The sequence below is a fragment of the Marmota flaviventris genome, chromosome X, assembly GCF_047511675.1.
Source record: "Marmota flaviventris isolate mMarFla1 chromosome X, mMarFla1.hap1, whole genome shotgun sequence".
NCBI lineage: Eukaryota > Metazoa > Chordata > Mammalia > Rodentia > Sciuridae > Marmota > Marmota flaviventris.
Genome location: NC_092518.1, coordinates 128,347,167 through 128,363,595, shown reverse-complemented (window position 1 = coordinate 128,363,595; position 16,429 = coordinate 128,347,167). Strand labels below are relative to the sequence as shown.

Sequence of the window (16,429 nt, the reverse complement as noted above, 5' to 3'; positions counted from 1 at the left end):
TTTAGTTTTATCTTTAGAAAGAAGACCATGAATACAATTGGTCTCTATGGTGTTAAACATTATCTCAGTTTGTTTTAATTTGTATTCCTCTGATGGTTTATGATGCTGAGAATCTTTTCATGTGCCTTTGCCTGTTTCTACATCTTTGGACAAATATATAGTCAAATCCTTCCCATTTTAACCAGATTTTCTTCTTATTGAAGTTGTTAAATAATGGAAAGGGGTTCTGGGGCTGTAGCTCAGCAGTAGAGCACTTGCCTAGCATGTGCGGGGCCTTGGGTTCGATCCTCATCACCATGTAAAGATAAATTAATTAAATAATGGTATGTGTCCAGCTACATCTAAAAAATAAATATTTTTTAAAAATTAGTGGGAAGGGTTTCCAGCCTGATAATCTGGGATTTGAAGTCAATCTCAGGTACTATCTGAGTGAAAAGCTCAATAAGTGGAGACGATTCTCACTGTTATTATTGAGCTATAAGGGATGAGGCATTCTCTGTAATAGAATGGGGCATTCTGTGTGAAGGAACAAGGTATTTTCTGTAAAGTAATGGGATATTCTCCATGAAGGAGTGGGATATTCTTTGTCATTATATTTTCCCCTAACTGTAATATGTCTCTTTACTTGCACAGAAGTTGGAAATTTCCCAAAATGCCTTTTATACTTTCTGTACTTTATTCAACAGAGCACACTGAACTTGATTTAACACTTTCTTGATGACTTCTTGGAACATCCTAGATTGTATCATATTTGTAGCACTGCCAGGCCACTCAGGGGCCACAGGAGGTCTGGAGGGTTGTTTACATGGGCTTCTGTGGTTCTGCCAGCAAGTTTTTCTTCTCTGTTTGGAGTTAAGTTTTCAGTGAACCTATTTCTCACAGGTTCTGATTTGACTGCAATTTTAAGAAGAATGCAGGATTACCAGGGGAAAACAGATAAGGAAACTGCTTAAATAGCATACATTATTCAAAAGTAATAATTCTTAGTTCAGAGAACAAAGGTTAGTTTCCCTACCTACTACCTAAGAAAGTACATGGCATTTGTTATAGCTGTTTCATTAGAGATTCAAGGACATTTTAATTTACTTTCAAGATCCAGTTTCAACTTTTGGTGATTGAAGTTATGGGGAATATACTTCAAGGCAAATAGAATATTATATTCACTCTATATTTAATAAGAGCTTTTGTTTTATTGTAAATACGCTTTCAGGAAATATTTTAACTTTTAATATTCAAAACCACCTAGGATCAAAAAAAATTGGGGGGGGGGGGTACCAGGTATTGAACTCAGGGACACTTGACCACTGAGCTACATCCCAAGCCCTATTTTGTGTTTTATTTATAGACAGGGTCTCACTGAGTTGCTTAGCACCTTGCTGTTGCTGAGGCTGGCTTTGAACTCAGGATCCTCTTGTCTCAGCCTCTGAGCCACTGGGATTACAGGTGTGAGCCACTGGGATTACAGGTGTGTGCCACTGTGCCTGGCTAGGATCAAATTTTAAGTAACATTTCATTAAAAACAACTTCAATAGATCCTCAAATTGTCTATTAGGTGGGAGGGCTTTTTGTAAAAAAAAACAAAACAAAACAGATCCTTTTACTCAACTTTTAATTATCCAAAGATAAAACATTGGGTCAATAATACCTTCCAAATACCTTGTTTAGGCACTTGGGTCAACAAATATCCTTCTTTGTTGAAAATAAACACTATTAATTTATTCTCTATTTGCATGTAGCCTGCACCCTAGCAGAGAATATTTAAAATATTATAGTTCCAAGGGAAGATTGACATGAAAGTGTTGATTACACTGGATGGGACACTGACCAGATTGACCTGCTGTGGGAAGCTGGTGTTTTGGGGAATGGGCTGGCCTGCAGATGCCTAATTGTGTCAAATACTATAGTGTATGGGTTATTTAAAATAGTTTTCAAGGATTATAGGATTACATTTTTTTTTGTTCATGAGAAACCAGCTTGAAAATTTTCTGACAGTTTTAGTAGATGTAGGGCTTTCTAAACAAGTCTATGGAATGCAAGGGAACTCAGCCTGGGATATTGCTAAAATTGCACAACCAGGTGTCACTTCCCTTGGGGCAAACTGTGACCTGTAGGGTCAATTGCTGGCACCAGCTTGCCTAGAGTGAGCTCAGTGCAGGCAGGAGATAGCTGAAGTTGCCCCATAGCTGAAATCATGACCTGTCCAAGAGCCATTTGGGCTGGGGCTGGCTTAAGGGAGCAGTTTCCATTGGGAGGGCTTTCTCACTGCAAAGGTTACTTGGAAACCTGTTTTGTCAAGAAATCTTTGTCCCTCCATATTAGGCACAGCTTGTTCTAGGTCCTAATTCTGTTTGTCTTGCCTGATCTGGACTTAATTCTTTCATGTCCTGACATATCACAAAATATTAAAATGGTAGGCTAGGTCTCAACTCTTTTTGTTTTTGTTGTCTTTTCCCCCTGTTGCCAGCACATGCTATCCCTATTTATGTTATCTCACTGGTGGGCATCTAGGGCTTGTGGATTCCCTCTGCATTTTTCCAGTGTCTGTGATCCAGATGTGAAATCATATGCTCTATGTGCTGGTTCTCTGCTGCTGCTGCTGCTGCTTTTACTTCTGTTCTTGTGGCTACTGCCATTTGCACTATTTTCTCTTGGCCTCACACATTTGTGCCTTGTGTTGTCTTATGGGTTTAGGTTCCCTTGCATTTCCATTATCTCTCAATGCTGCACTATTCTCTAAAATCTGAGCTGTAGGTTTCATAATCCTCCAGAGATACTCCATCCTTGGTTGTATGATAACAGGGTCTCATCTTCCCTGGGAACATTGCCTTCCAGGCTACACATTTTCTTTGTGATTCTGGGGACTGAACCCAGGGCATCATGTACACTAGGCAGGTACTCTACCACTGAACTACCCACCCCCGTAGCTTAGAAATACCACTTTCTGCTCTCAGTGAGATCCCTGAGTTCCATACTGTCGTACCCAAGGTGCCATTGACCAAGCTCTGTAGCCTCCTGACCTGTTTTGCTCTCATACCAGACATCCCAGCCGTGTAAATTGCTGACTTCCACAAAGCTCTGTTTCCCACCACAATTCACCTCTGTTTGTGGGACTCCGCTTTTCATCTTCCCTGTGGTGTTAGCCAGGAAGGAATAGCAGGTTCTGGGCAGCATGCCATGAAAGAGACTATTCCCTCAGGAGCACCTCTTTTTCTGCTTCTCATTTTCAAATATTCTTGCTTTAAATTTCCTTTCTCTTCCCAACTGCTGCATGCAGGTTACATTCTGGTCTCCTTTTCTGCCTATGAAATACAAGGGAAACTTCCATAGGGGTAACAACAGAAATGTACTTCAAAGGGAACATTCCTAAGAGATAGTAAGATTAAGCATGGCAAACAAATCAATAAATGAAAAACAAAGAGGATTTTACAAGAGTTTCTGAGAGCCCTGACCTAGAAGGAGTTATACCAAAGTGTACTCATGGAAATATCACCAGAAGCTAATTTGTAATTGTGAATAAAATGCACTGGTCCTATGATGAGTTGACCAAGTATTCAATACAACTAACTTTAGATTCCCCTCACCCTGTTGTGTGGAATTTCTGTGGTGTTTACTGGAAAATTTCCAATGGGGAGATTTTGCTTTATACTTCTTCAAAGTGAGTTTTTAGCGCATATAACTTAAAATTAAAATGAAAAGGGTGCAGCTTAAAATTGGTAAGTACTAAATACAGAGGAGCCTCACTTTACAAAATGTGTTTTCTTGAAAAGCTTTGTGTAGATACAGTTTTGGAAAATCCAGTCACATCTTAAGGGCACTGAGGGAGCAAGCTATTTAAGGGAACTCTGCGTGCAGTGAACTTTTTTTTTTTTTTTTTTTTTTGCAACGTGAATAATCTCTACTTTTTAGATCTATTTTCTGAGTTTCATTTTTCTTCAGGCATGGTGCCCATGTATTTTTATTTTACCTCAATAATTTTATAGTTGGACATTTAAAGAATGGAGATTCGTATTTTAATCATTTGTTGATTGATTCAGAAGCAAAGAAAAACGTACATGAGAATGTTTTAACAAACCTGTGTACAGCCTGAAGGCACAAGCACTTAATTGAATCTATCAACAGCAGAGCCTGACATGTAACTTTCTCTTAAGTATTTAGACAGTCAACTTTTTTACAGCCTCAAGTCACATTTGACTGATCCCAAAAAGCTGTTCCTTTGGCATCTAACCTGGAGTTTTTGCTACAGAAAAATTTTTATTGAAAGCTTAAATGGCTACAGTGTTTTTTTTTTTTCTTGAGTAAAAAAAATTCAGGCAGGAATGCAACATAGCTTTAAACACACCATGTACAGACACGTGTAGACACACACACACACACACACACACACACACACACACACACACACATGCTCCACATGCCTTTGGCCAAAATTGGATTACTTCTCTGGGAACAAAAGTGCTATAGAAGCATTCCTAATAAATGAAGGCTAGGTAGTTTCTTTTCATTCATTAATTCATTTAACAAATATTTGTTGAACATCTACTAGGATCCAGGCACTGTAGTTATTTGACATTTGCTACCTTCCATAGGGGTAACAACAGAAATTAGGTAATAGACCTTGAAGCTGGGGGAGGGGAAGAAAAGGACAGGAGATCAGTTTTACCCACCTCCTCACCATGTTAGGTCCATGGCTAATGCTTGTTTATTATTACCACAGCTCACTAATATGTTAAGGTTGAAAGGAACATTAAAAATCCACAGCTGAAAGCCTCCATTTTACAGATGATCAAAGTAAAATACAGAATGGGAAATGATGTGGTCAAGATCACATAGTAAAACAGTAACAGAACCAGAGCAAAAACCTATACTAATACTATCCTTCTCATCGTATGGCTGTTAAGAGGGTTAAATGAGATAAAATTCATAAAGTGCATAGAATAGTACTTGGTACTTAGTAAACATCACATTAGTATCAGTTTAATAATGATGATTATAAATAATATGCCATACTATACCAAAAAGGCATAATTTTATATTTCCCCTTTCATGGAAAATTACAAATGTATATGAGAATATATTAGTACATTTCTTTATGAAGTTATGCCACTGACTCAGTAAATAGTTATACTCACTTGCATTGTTTTGCTTTAGAACTTTATGAATTGCTTTTTACATTTAATTTTGCCTTATAATTATATGAAACATTACTCTAGCTGCAAAATCAAATCTACAAAAGAAGACATATTCAGAGAAGTATAGCTTCTATTCTTGTCTCCAAGTTGTTCCCTCTTTCTTCCAGTATATAACCATGTTGCTTTCAGTTTTGTTTCATTCTTCCATTTAAAAATGCATTGTGTGTTTTCATAATGAACTATTTAAAATAAAAGTCTTGGCTATGAAAATAAAATGCATTGTAATCCCAGTGTCTCAGGAGGCTGAGACAGGAAGATCATGAATTCAAGGCTAGCCTTAGCAATTTAGAAGGCCTCAAGCAATTCAGTGAGACTTTGCCTCTAAATAAAATACAAAAAAGGACTGGGGATGTGGCTCAGTGGGTAAGTAACCTTGGGTCTAATACCTGTTACAAAAAATACATTGTGTTTATTCAGGTTTTAGTTCATATTTGCATCTGTGTTTACATCTTTTTTTGCACTCCTTCACATCTATGTAATATGCTTAAGTCATACTGAACTATTTCAAGTTGTACTACATATACATATTTATGTAAGTATACCTCTCTTGCCTAATATCTTGCCTTTAGCCCCATCTCTACACCTGTTTGCCTCTGTATCCCTGTCCCTCCCATTATACTACCAAGATATTGAATGATTTAAAGGGCTTCAATATATTATATTCCTTATGGTTTCTATGCCTTATTAAATTGTGTTGTTTCACAAGAGATCCTGATTAGGAAAATTTCAAGGAAAAACAGGAGGAAAAGCTGTAGGGAAACAGACACTGTCATACATTGCTAATGGGATGCATAATAGTACAATCCCTGTAAAATGCTGTTCCCACCAAATTTTAATGCTCATTACTATACATCCATTATACCCACTTCATGTGCAAAGTTAGTAGAAAACTAGTCCAAGAGTCCTGCCCTTGCAAGCTCTGTAAATGAACGTGGAACATTTACTAGATAGAACAGTAGTGATCTTAAAAGATCTCAGATCACTAGGATATTTTGCTAAGTGTATAAAGCAATGTACAGGACAATGCCTGATAACTCCTGTATAGGCAAAGGTAGATGAAGATAAAGTGGACATCCACCCACATTTTTCCAAGTAACTTCACCTACTCCCCATAGGTGTCTATGCATATTATTTTCCTTTATAACCTTCCAGAGTTTCTTTATAAAAAAAAAACAACACTGATGAATATGCAACTTTATCTTCATCTACCTTTGCCTATACAGGAGTTATCAAAAAAATTTAAAATACTTGGGAATCAACCTAACAAAAGAGGTGAAAGATTTATACAATGAAAACTACAGAACACTAAAGAGAGAAATAGAAGAAGATCTTAGAAGATGGAAAAATATACCCTGTTCATGGATAGGAAGAACTAACATCATCAAAATGGCGATATTACCAAAAGTTCTCTATAGGTTTAATGCAATGCCAATCAAAATCCCAACGGCATTTCTTGTAGAAACAGATAAAGCAATCATGAAATTCATATGGAAAAATAAAAGACCCAGAATAGCAAAAGCAATTCTAAGCAGGAAGTGTGAATCTGGAGGTATAGCGATACCAGATTTCAAACTGTACTACAGAGCAATAGTAACAAAAACAGCATGGTACTGGTACCAAAACAGGCGGGTGGACCAATGGTACAGAATAGAGGACACAGAAACCAATCCACAAAATTACAACTATCTTATATTTGATAAAGGGGCTAAAAGCGTGCAATGGAGGAAGGATAGCATCTTCAACAAATGGTGCTGGGAAAACTGGAAATCCATATGCAACAAAATGAAACTGAATCCCTTTCTCTCACCATGCACAATAGTTAACTCAAAATGGATCAAGGAGCTTGATATCAAATCAGAGACTCTGCATCTGATAGAGGAAAAAGTTGGCTCCAATCTACATATTGTGGGGTCGGGCTCCAAATTCCTTAACAGGACACTCATAGCACAAGAGTTAAAAACAAGAATCAACAAATGGGACTTACTCAAACTAAAAAGTTTTTTTCTCAGCAAGAGAAACAATAAGAGAGGTAAATAGGGAGCCTACATCCTGGGAACAAATCTTTACTCCTCACACTTCAGATAGAGCCCTAATATCCAGAGTATACAAAGAACTCAAAAAATTAAGCAATAAGAAAACAAATAACCCAATCAACAAATGGGCCAAGGACCTGAACAGACACTTCTCAGAGGAGGATATACAATCAATCAACAAGTACATGAAAAAATGCTCACCATCTCTAGCAGTCAGAGAAATGCAAATCAAAACCACCCTAAGATACCATCTCACTCCAGTAAGATTTGCAGCCATTATGAAGTCAAACAACAACAAGTGCTGGCGAGGATGTGGGGAAAAGGGTACACTTGTACATTGCTGGTGGGACTGCAAACTGGTGCGGCCAATTTGGAAAGCAGTATGGAGATTTCTTGGAAAGCTGGGAATGGAACCACCATTTGACCCAGCTATTGCCCTTCTCAGACTATTCCATGAAGACATTAAAAGAGCGTACTATAGGGATACTGCTACATCGATGTTCATAGCAGCACAATTCACAATAGCTAGGATGTGGAACCAACTTAGATGTCCTTCAATAGATGAATGGATTAAAAAAATGTGGCATTTATACACAATGGAGTATTACTCAGCACTAAAAAATGACAAAATCATGGAATTTGCAGGGAAATGGATGGCATTAGAGCAGATTATGCTAAGTGAAGCTAGCCAATCCCTAAAAAACAAATGCCAAATGTCTTCTTTGATATAAGGAGAGTAACTAAGAACAGAGTAGGGATGAAGAGCATGAGAAGAAGATTAACATTAAACAGGGATGAGAGGTGGGAGGGAAAGGGAGAGAGAAGGGAAATTGCATGGAAATGGAAGGAGACCCTCAGGGTTATACAAAAGTACATACAAGAGGAAGTGAGGGGAAAGGGAAAAATAATACAAGGGGAGAAATGAATGACAGTAGAGGGGGTAGAGAGAGAAGAGGGGAGGGGAGGGGAGGGGAGAGGAGATAGTAGAGGATAGGAAAGGCAGCAGAACACAACAGACACTAGTATGGCAATATGTAAATCAATGGATGTGTAACTGATGTGATTCTGCAAGCTGTATAAGGGGTAAAAATGGGAGTTCATAACACACTTGAATCAAATGTATGAAATATGATATGTCAAGAGCTTTGTAATGTTTTGAACTACCAATAAAAAAAATAAAAGAAGTCAAAAAACAAAAAAAAGAAAAATGTGGGTGGGGTAGGGATAGTTAAAAAAAAGCTAAGGAAATAAGCAAAAGGAATTAGAATCAAAAGGAGAGAATCTGGAGAGAGGATTGACAACTCTTGACAAAGATTTCTAAAAACAGATGTAAAGTTGCATTCATGAGAGGAAGCTGCAAGTTCTCATTATTTTCTTCAAATTTAATTTTTCATTCCTACCATAATGCTTGGCAGTTTATTTTTCTTGATATATTTTTTCATAATTATATGATATAAACATAGTGTATTTTAACCACTTTCTTTTAATGCCCCCAATGCTCTCCACTTTACCCCAGGGTTTTGTGCAAAGATCACTTCCTGTGTGTGTGCTGCTATGCCAAAATTTGGAATTACTGCTTTAATCAAGCTGTGGGTGAGGGCTCTTCATGTATGGGTAACATAACTAATTGCACGGTCTTTGAAAGGTCAGGGCAAGCAGTGGAGACATTTGTATAAACCCCTCTGGCCTCATAGAAAGAATTGTAGAGAGTAATCTAAAAGATGTAGTTAGATTCCACAGGTACTCTGACTCCCAGTGCACATAGGGGAGGTGAAAGCAGCAAATCTTTTAGAAAAGAGTGACCCAGAAAGACAGAAAACTCACCATTATGACTTGAAGACTACAGGCAGACTCAAAGGTTTTGAAATTTTATAAAAGGATTTTTATACAAATAGATACAGTAGGGGCTGTGGTTGTGGCTCAGTGGTAGAGCGCTTGCCTGGCATGCATGAGGCACTGGGTTCGATCCTCAGCACCACATATAAATAAATAAATAAAATAAAGGTCCATCAACAACTTAAAAAAAAAACACAAACAAATAGATACAGTATATCTTTTTCCCTTAATATATATATAATTGCAAGAAATCTTCGGTTTTCCGTATTCCAGGTAGATAAAGCCCTGTCTAATGAGATTTAGTCTCATTCCCTGTGAATGAGAATTTATTATTTATCCATTGAAAGATAGGGGAGGGGTGTGGAAAAAGAAACAGATCCCTGGATAGAGATTTGGAACAATGACACATGATAATTTTATAAAACATTAAAACATGAAAAAACTAACACCACTCAATGATATATAGAGCTTATTCTGTCCCCTTGCTTTTAAGATGAATAGACAGTCCCATGTGGTATAACAATGTGAACTTTCTTTTCAGAAGTGTATTTACGATAGAGGTGGCCAATAGTCCTTGTGCATACTTCAACTTCTAGCATTTTGAGGGCAGGGTTTTTGTTTATTTTGTTTACTGATAGATTCCATGCATTAGATTAACTCTGAGCAAAGAATAGGAATACTATAAATGTTTGTTAAAGGAAGGAAAAATGAAAGGCTTTATGCATGAAAGATTCCATGAAATTCCTGATCAACGTTTTCAATGAATCATCTCTTTAAATTTTTGAGAGTCATCATTAATGGAGAAACTTTGTTGAAAATGTTAAATCACTTTTTCCAGTTCTAAATGTATAATATGAAGCAAAATAAAGATTCCAACATTTCTTTTGTTTCATTGACATATGCAATACTGACGTTTTTGTAGTAAGTATATTTTGTTATGCAGTTCAGCATTTTTTTAGATGTTGATGGACGTTTACTTTATTTATTTATTTATATGTGGTGCTGAGAATTGAACCCAGTGCCTCACATTTGCTAGGCAAGTGCTGTACCACTGAACCACAACCCCAGCCCCTTTAGTTCAGTATTTAAATACCAAGTTATTCAAAGTAATACAGAACATCTATACATTATTACAGTAATCAACAGCAGCTGGTGTGGATATCACTAAGGGATCATGTCAGAAACAAAGGGACAGAAATGCCCCAGTGCATATGGTGACAGACATTGAAGGTAATTCTTGGAGATGTGGCAGCCATAAGCCTCTGCCTAGATGTTTTTCTGCTACCAGCCCAGCCTCTGCCACCCTAGGCACAGGAATAAAGTGACAACCTATGATATTCCATACTGTGTCCTATTACTACACACCCGTTGAGATACTTGACTGCAAGAAATGTTATTTGGGCTAAAATGAGGACTAGGCCTGACTATGACCATTGCTATAGGTGTAATACACCATGTATAGGTTATCTCTGCAAACATGGTCTGTTTGAACTCATTAAAATTTAAATGTTCTATAGTAACACTGTCCAGTGAAAACACAGGAACCACATGTGCAATTTAAAATTATCTACTAGTCACCTTAAAAACATAAAAATAAACAGGTGAAATTAATTTTAATAGTGTACTTCATTTGAAAAGAGTTGAAATATGGGGCTGGGGTTGTGGCTTAGTGGTAGAGCACTCGCCTACCATGCACAAGGCCCTGGGTTCAATCCTCAGCACCACATAAAAATAAGTAAATTAATTAAAGGTATTGTGTCCAACTTATAACTAAAAAATAAATATTTAAAAGAAAAGAAGAGTTGAAATATATTACCTCAGGTATTCAACATAATATTATTTTTGGTTCTTTTTAGATATGTGACAGTGGAGTCCAAATTATACATGCATAGATACGTCTTATTCTAATTAGAGCCCCATTCTTGTGGATATACAATAATGGTGGGATTCACCATTATGTGGTGGTGTATTTATATATCTACATAGGAAAGTTATGTCAGATTCTTTCCACTGTTTTCCCTATTTCTATTCTCCCTCCCTTCCCTTCATTCCCTTTGTCTAAACCTCTGAACTTTTATTCTTTCCCTTCCCTGCTTATTGTGGGTTAGCTTCCACATATCAGAGAAAACATTGGATCTTTGTTTTTTGGGGGGATTAGCTTATGTCACTTAGTATGATAGTCTCCAGAGCCATAAAATTACTGGCAAATGTCACAAAGTCATTTTTTTCTTTGTGGCTAACTAATACTGCATTGTGCATATATACCACAATTTCTTTATCAATTCATCTGTTGATGGGCATCTACGTTGATTCCATAGCTTTGCTATTGGGAATTGAGCTGCTATAAACATTGATGTGGCTGGTCATTGTGATATGCTGATTTTAAGTCCTTTGGGTATATACTGAGTAAGGGGGAGCTGGGTCAAATCGTGGTTCTACCCCTAGTGTTTTGAGGAATCTCCAGAATGTTTTTCAGAGTGGTCGCACTAATTTGCAGTCCCACCAGCAATGTATCAGCACATGCACCCTTTTCCCCACATTCTCACCAAGGTTTATTGTTACTTGTATTCTTGATTGTTGACATTCTGGTTGGAGTGAGATGAAATCTCAATGTACTTTTTATTTATTTATTTTTAGAAAAGTAGTTGGACACAATACCTTTGTTTTATTTATTTATTTTTATGTGGTGCTGAGGATTGAACCTTGGGCCTCCCACGCGCTAGGCAAGCGCTCTACCACCGAGCCACAACCCCAGCCCCTCACTGTAGTTTTAATTTGCATTTCTCTAATTGCTAGAGATGTTGACCATTTGTATTTCTTCTTCTGTGAAGTGCCTGGACAGTGCCTTTTCTCATTTATTGATTGGGTTCTTTTTTTGGTTTTAAGTTTTTTGAGTTCTTTATTTATCCTGGAGATTTATGCTCTGAGATGTGGGTGGAAAATATTTTCTCCCATTCTGCAGGCTTTCTCTTCACACTCTTGATTGTTTCCTTTGCTGTGAAGAAGACTTTTATTTTTATGCCATACCATTTATTGATTCTTGATTTTACTTCTTGTGCTTTAGGAGTCATGTTAAGAAAGTTTTTTTATAAGCTGACATGTTAGAATATTGGGCCTACACTTTATTCTAGTAGGTACAGGATTTCTGGTATAATACGCAGGTCTTTGATCAGCTTCAAGTTGAGTTTTGTGCAAGGTCAGAGATAGGGGTTGAATTTCATTCTACTGTGTATGGATTTCTAGTTTCCCAAGCACCATTTGTTGAAGGGGCTATCCTATCTTTTCTCTAATGTATGTTTATGGCACCTTTGTCTAGTATGAAAAAACTTCAGGGTACTATTACTGAGACAGTTTTCTCTTTCAATGGATTCATCATTGGTGTATAGAAACACAATTGATTTATGGGGATTAATTTTGTATCCTGCTACTTTGCTGAATTCATTTATGAGTTCTAGAAGTTTTCTGGGGGAGTTTTTTGGGTCTTCTAAATATAGGATCATGACATCAGCAAATAGGGATAGTTTGAACTCTTCTTTTTCTATTTGTATCCCTTAAATTTCTTTTCTTTTTTCTTTTTTTGACTAATTGCTCTGGCTATAATTTCAAGATCAATGTTTTGTAGGAGTGTTGAAAGAGGGCATCCCTGTATTGTTCCAGGTTTTAGAGGGAACAACATAAAATTCTTAATGAAAAAAAATGAAATACTTTTTCATACTAAGTATTCGAGATCTGTTGTATAATTTATACTTGTAGCACATATCAAGTCAGACACTTACTCTTCAGTGGCTACAGTGAAAAGTTCAATCAAAATAGTAAAAATGTAATAATAAATTTAAAATTTTAAATGTAAATTAATTAAAATAAAATATAGTAGAATAAAATGAAAAGTTCAGTTTCTTAGTTGCACTATCCACATTCCAAGTGCTCAAAGCTACATGTGGCTCAGGGCTATCATATTGGATGGTCTAGAAATATGGCCTATCTTCCAAATCTAGTGTAAAATCTTATCCAGAAGACAGGTCTATTATGAAATACTTTCAATCATTAACATAATCACTTAAGTGAATCAACAAAAATACTCTTCTTCATCACATATTTCTCAAACTGAAGTTCTCAGACCTTTAAATGTTGAGTTCTTTATATCTTTTACAATTCACTGCTGGAAAATCTCCAAAATTGTAACATATTTAATTGATCCAAACTGCAATAGTTGAGCCACACCACAAGAGGACCTGCAAAGACAATTTGAACTCAAAATTTAGCTTTGCTTATATTATTAGGCTGAAGGGTAATTAGCAAAAAAGCTCACTGTCAATATTAATATTCTCACATCTGCTTTGATTAAAATTAAAAAACGTAATCCATTTTAATCTAATTTCAAATTAGCACATGGTGTGGGAACTATTAGTGGTAAAATGAGTTTATAGGAAGTATAATTTTGGCAAGAATTAGGAAATACTATACAATGGTTGAGAATATGGGATATTAAGTCATATAGGCCAGGGTAAATTCCAGGTTCTGTCTTACACTAGCTTTATGATCTCATGAAGTTCTATTCATCAAAAAAGAGTAAATTACAGTACCTCATACTTGGATTTGCTAAATATTACTTAACTCATAGCAAGTGCTTATCACAGTGTACATATTACTCAGAAATGCTGGTAATTACTATGATTATTTGTTGTTACTAGCTCTTAATCTTACATATATTTATAATATTTCCTTGATAAATAAGTTTAGTTTAAGCTTCCTATACTTGTTATTTTTTTTCTGTATAAGTAGTGAAAGAAATATGTATATCAGTGTAATAAGTAAGATAGAAAGAGACTGTGTTGTGTATATGAAGGGTCCAGACCTGCCTGGCTCTAGCCACATTTATTTTTCCTAGACTTATATTGGAATAATTTTGTTTGACTTCTTTCAAATATCTGCTAATGTTCTTGGAACAAATTCCCTGGTTACTAGCTATATAGTTTACGTGCTCATTTCTGTTGGAACTGAACACTGGGATTGATGTTCTATACCATTTTCCCTATTGAGACTTTGACCTTATTCCTTGGTTTCCCTGCTTAGTCTGCTTCAGATAAACACCCTTCCCAGTTTGGTCTGTCATCTTTCTAATGGTTCTTACCTTTTTCAGCATTCTCCCACCCTCCTCATCTGTGAGCAAGTACTTGCTATAAGAGCATGAAAGAGCTGTGTGTACATAATGAGCGTTAAGTCACTATAACTTGTTCACAAAGATATTTGTATAAGTGAATAATAGTATGTGGTCTCCAAGATTTGTCACAGGTGCATTTTGAATCTACAGTATTGTGTTAAGTATGCAATATTTAGTTTTATGTAAAATATGCACATTTTTATGTGAAAGTAATTACTGTCCCAACATTTAATATACTTTTACAAATCACACACTCAGTGTTATCTCCTCTGGTATTCTTTCTTCCATTTGATCTAGTCTCCTCCATATAATAGCTCATATTTGTAATTGTAGTTATAGAGAAGACAGTTATTATGAACCTCTGCAATTTTCTTTTTTGTCCTCTGTGTTTTCTAGGAGCAGTGGTGGAAATAGAAAAGTTTTCCCTGGGTTTTATGTTTACATGAATGGAGTCATTCAATTTATACCTGTTCTTCTGCTCTTATGAGATTGGCTTATTTTACTTAATTTCATGTTTTTGAGATTCATTTATATTGATGCACTTAGCCATTGTTTATTTGTTTTTATAACTATAGGTATCTCATAGCTTGAAAATATCATACTAGTGTCATCCATATACTGTTGATAGGCAGTAAAAAATTGCTCATGGAAACACCTTGCACATGTCTTTTGGTACCCACATACAAGAATTTCTATCATGTATGCTAACATTGATAATCAATAGGTGTACCTTAATATTGGCTATGGTCAAAATCCATTCTAATTGGTTGGTGCCCACTATGGTTTGTATATGGTTTGAGTATGTCCCCCAGTGGCTTATATGGTAGAAGGTTGGTCCCCAGTGTGACAGTGTTTAGGTTGTGGAACTTTTCTTTTTCTAAGGGAAGCCTCAGAAAGGATTAACGTAGGCCTTCTGGGTCTGGATTAGTTCCTGTAAAAATGAGGGATTCTATGCTAGCTTGGAATCTCCTGTGCATACTTCTTTTGCAGGTTCTGTCCATCACTCTTCCACAAACTCCTGTCATCTGCTATGAGGTCCTCATCAGAGCCAGTGCCATTTTCTTGAACCTCCAGAACTATGAGTTTAATTTTTTTGTTGTTTATAAAGTACCCAGTTTGGGGTATTTTGTTATGGCACCAGAAAACACACTATGACATTGTCCATTACTTACTGGCTATTAAATAATTTATATTACATACAAGTATATCTGAGTGCAGAATTGTTGATTTAAAGAGTATGTACATATGTAACTAGGTAATGCCAAGTTGTTTTTTTTTTTCAAAGTTATTATAGCAATTCTATTCCTAACTCTGGTATATGAGAATCCCATGAGAATTCCATGTATTCTACTTTGTCGTATCTCTTGACATAAAAACAACAACAACAACAAAACCTCAAAAAAACAAAAAACAACCTGGGCTGGGGTTGTGGCTCAGCTGTAGAGCACTTCCTTAGCATGTGAAAGGTGCTGGGTTCAATCCTCAGCACCACGTAAAAATAAATAAATAAAGCAAAGGTATTGTGTCCACCTACAACTAAAAAAAAAAAACTAAAAAAAAAAAACACCTAATTTTGGCCATGTGATAGAAGAAAACATGTATATTATTGTGATTTTAATTTTTATTATCAGGTCACCAGTGTGGTTGAGTATTTTCTATTGGCCATTCTTTCTCCCTTAATGCTGAAATGCCTGTGTCATTTGCCCATTTTTAAAATTTCCTTCATTTCTCTATCTTAATCCTTTGTCAGTCATATGTATTGGAAATATCTTCTAGTTTGTGGATTGTTTTATCAATATCTTCATGATTTCATTTTTTCTTATTAGCCTGACAGTCCTAATTTTAAAACTAACAAATATGCCAATCTTTTCTTTTATGATTTGAGCATTTTCTGTTTCATTTAATAAATCTTTTCTTACTATAACATTTTATACACATAGATATTTTCTATTATTTCTAAAAGTTTTAAAGTTAGGCCTTTTACACATAAGTTTTTGATGCATCTGGAATTGATTTTTCTATGGTATGAGGTAGAGATCCAATTTCATTTTTTTTGCCTTAAGGATAACACATTATCTTAGCATCATGCCATGCCAGGTCTGTTATATGTCAAGTTTCCACATATGCATTAGTCTATTTCTGTGCTCTTTATAGAATTCCATTTGTCTACTTGTCAGTCATTGTGTTAATGCATCACTGTGTAATTTCTA

At 36.0% G+C, this 16,429-nt stretch overlaps 1 non-coding gene across 1 annotated transcript; it reads left to right on the top strand.

Annotated features, from left to right (window-relative positions):
• Positions 1–9,130: 9,130 nt before the first annotated feature.
• On the top strand, positions 9,131–9,203 carry Trnaa-ggc (transfer RNA alanine (anticodon GGC)). Its single transcript has one exon. It is a non-coding gene; the product is annotated as a tRNA-Ala (tRNA).
• Positions 9,204–16,429: the final 7,226 nt, after the last annotated feature.